Source organism: Lygodium microphyllum, chromosome 10 (genome assembly GCF_053477565.2).
Source record: "Lygodium microphyllum isolate KBCC chromosome 10, Lygodium_microphyllum_v1.1.10, whole genome shotgun sequence".
Taxonomy (NCBI): domain Eukaryota; kingdom Viridiplantae; phylum Streptophyta; class Polypodiopsida; order Schizaeales; family Lygodiaceae; genus Lygodium; species Lygodium microphyllum.
In genome coordinates, this window is record NC_141144.1 from 153,917,651 (window position 1) to 153,921,304 (window position 3,654).

The 3,654-nt window shown below is 39.8% G+C and overlaps 1 pseudogene; it reads left to right on the plus strand.

Annotated features, from left to right (window-relative positions):
* Window positions 1-1,014: 1,014 nt before the first annotated feature.
* On the plus strand, window positions 1,015-1,406 carry LOC148030702 (ubiquitin-ribosomal protein eS31z fusion protein pseudogene; annotated as a pseudogene).
* The last annotated feature ends 2,248 nt before the right edge of the window (window positions 1,407-3,654 follow it).

The window sequence follows — 3,654 nt, forward strand, 5'->3', positions numbered from 1 at the left end:
CAAGCTGCTTGGATGTCAATGATTGGGGCTCGGGCCACCTATTTAGAGTACCTGTACCTGCAAACAAGTTTTGAGCTCCGAATCATCGGGAGGTGGGCAAAGTTCCCCTCGATCCGGGTTGTGCACCCCTTCAGGGTCTTTGATGGCAAGGTGGGGTCACCCCTATTCTATATCTTACCACCTTGCCTAGCTTCAGGCTTTTCCTCACCCGGAATATACATGGCAGACATTTAACAACCAACATGATATGCATTTACAAATTGAGGATTGGGCATTTCATGATATGCATGATCAATAAGGAAAATGGGATGGGGAAAGGGGTTACCTTTGCAAATTAGTGACTCACCGATTGTATCACTTACCCTTTCTTACAATTTTTGGCTTAATGATCAAGAATCAAGGCCAAGCACGGTTATGGGTTAGGAGTTAAATTCTCAGCTAATAAGAAAGAAATTTGAAGTGTACTCAGTCATGCATGATTTCAAGAAGTGCATAATGGAAGAAGGCAATCAATTGGTAATCCCTAGCTTCACCCTGAATAAGAATTCATGTAATTCTTTAATCTCTTCAAGCAAGAGGTTGGGCTCAGCAAGTGGTTGGAGAAGAGAGACTAAGAACCATTAGACATACCTTGCTTAAGCTTGGGAAAGAGTTAGTGGTTTCCCACTCCAAGAAATTCATGGTTGTCCTCCTTCTTGCAGCCCATGGTCATATGGAGCCTTCAATGTCTTGTGGCTCACACTTGTTGAAGATTGTGGCTGCTCCCAAGGCTCTCGAGACAAGAATTTGAAGGGTCTTCAGTGTACCTTGAGCTCCTTTGAAGGTTTCATGGCTGCCATGGTTGTTGCCACAATAGGGTTTGGGGAACTGCTAAGAAGATTAAACGTCAGTCAAGGAGGTCAAGAGTGGGACCAAATGAGTGCTTGGAGCTGGGGTTTAATGATGAAGACCATCATCTCTAGAGAGCGATGAAGGAACGTGTCAGGAGCTTGGCTCTCTTCTACAATCATCAAGATGCAGATCTTTGTGAAAACCTTGACTGGTAAGACCATCACGTTAGAGGTCGAGTCCTTTGACACTATCAACAGTGTGAAGGCCAAGATTCAGGACAAGGAAGGGATTTCTCTTGACCAGCATCACCTTATCTTCACCAAAAAGCAACTTGAGGATGGTCGAACCCTTGCTAAATACAACATTACACCAAGCCAAAGAAGATCAAGCACAAGAAGAAGAAGGTTAAACTCGCGGTCTTGCAATTTTACAAGGTGGATGATTTTGGGAAGGTGCAGCGCCTTCGAAAGGAGTGCCCTAATGTAGAGTGTGGGGTTGAAACTTTCATGGAAAACCATCATGACTGACATTATTGTGGCAAGTGTGGTTTGACCTACGTTTATCAAAAATCATAGGAGCTTGTTAGGGCTTCAGCGGGGTATGGGATAGCACTCAAGTACTCTAGGGTAAGCCCAAGGTCTCAAGAAAGTGGCTGGAGGTGCCATGCAAGCCCTGGAAGAAGGGGGAGAGAGATCTTGCAATATTTTGGGCTAGAGCTTCCATGGCAGCTTGAGGGTCCTAAGAGAAAGAAGGGGGAAAACTCACTTTTGTAAAAGATAGTCATGGTTAGTCTTTTCCCCAATTCTAGAGGGGTCTTCTTAGAAGAGGCACCCCTCAAATTTTTCTGTGAAGTAAAAACGAGCTGCCATTCGTGCCCTTCTGCCTCCAGATGCGGTCAAACCTCCAATGAGCTCCCCAAGAAAGGCTGCCATAGTCTTCAAGAAGGCTGTCTAAGCACTCCTTGTGTACCTGTGGGAACTGTGTAACTAGAATTTTCTAACTGTGAAGAACTGTAGGGAACCTAAATCTAAGGGAAGAAGAAGGATCAAGGATAAGGCTCTAATACCAATTGTAATGACGGAGACCTAGCTAGCCTAACTAAGGGAGACAAGAGAGAGAAATATTGTAGGAGAAGAAGAAGAGGAGAGAGAAATACAGAAAGAAGAGAGAGAGAGAAAGGGAGAGAAAGAAGGAGAAGCCATGAGAGCTGAAGAGAGGTGGAAGAGAGATTTCTTGATAATTCCGTCCTCCTGAGGAAACCCTCTCTTACGCGTTTTATAATGTCAGTGTGACTGGTATTTTCCCGTAAGCCCGCTTCATTACATTTTTCGATGAAGTTACTATATAGATAATATCTATTTATGAAGTTACTATATAGTAATTATTTTTATAAAGGCACTATATAGATCATAATTATAATAATAAACTTCCTATACTGTAAGCTAACCAAAAAAAGCTTTCTATATAGTAAATTAACTAGAAAAATCTTTCTATATTGGAAACTATCTTTCTAGATTGGCAATCTAGTAAAGTTTGATTTTTCTTATATTAGAGTCTTTCTACTTATGTGGAAATCTAACTAGCAAATTCTCTTTTTTTTCTTATATAGTAAGTGGTTTAGAGTTTCTTGTGTGGGGACAGAGCTAATGCACTCTCCATCTTCACCATGTAAGGATTATCATCTGTATCCACCTTTACAAAACTCATAAAATCATACCAAAAATTGATCAACAAAAAGAGACATTTGGCCATAGTGATAATTCCATTTTGCATCGAACTGAATCGCTGATATACCTGGTGTAGAGACAGCCTCTCCAAATTGATCAATGCTCTTGATGTCTTCCACATTTTCACAAAACTTCATTTTGTGAATCTTCTCTCCACATAATTTTTTAATTGCAATATGTACATTAAAACAATCCATGAGCAATTTCCATATTACCTGGCATCAATCTTCTAAGAACTTTGAAAGCCGCCATGATTTGAATTGTGGCTTTCTAGTTATCTAGTCTCTAGTGCATGTCTTCGTGTAATCATTTATATCATCTTTCTCTTCTTTGAGGTTCTTGTCATCATTCACTTGGTCTTCAATCTGAGAGCATACTCCATATCTTCCTTACATTCTCTTAGCATCCCCCATCTATCAAAAATCCAAATCATGCATAGAAAAAATGAATACTCAAATCAAGAAAAATATAATAAAAATAATTGCATTGTAACCCAACTCTTCTAATTCCAAAAGAATTTAAATGAATATTTTCCACCACTCTCCAACATATTTTCCATCTTGGGTATGCCCACAACTACATTACAAAAACCCCTTCTCTTATTTTGAGCACATCTGCCCTAGCATCATAGAGTCACTCTTAAAATACACCCCAAACCATCCAATAAGGTCTTCGCTTTCAATATCAAGTTTCTTGTGACCATAGAGTCCCATATGTACATACTTGCTATTATTTTAATGGAATACACCCTAGGAAAAATATGATCTTAAGAATAAACTCTATGATCAATCAAACATGAATTTTAAAGAGGAAGTGCATATAGACTAAACTTGCTATGCAATCATACAAGTAATGCTATACACAAAGATATGGATGCTTTGAAAAATTTTGTGCTTAGACTGGTCTATAAGTGCCTGTGTGTTATGCAAGATGCAAACACAATTCCTTGATCACTTTAGATCCTTAACCTCACCTCCCATCTCTCAGCAAGAAAGAAATGTTGTACTCCGCTCCACCCACCCAATGTCTCACAATCACTCAATAGAAAAATGGTCTTCATGATGTTGACCAGGTAAAACAACCCATCTCACAAATG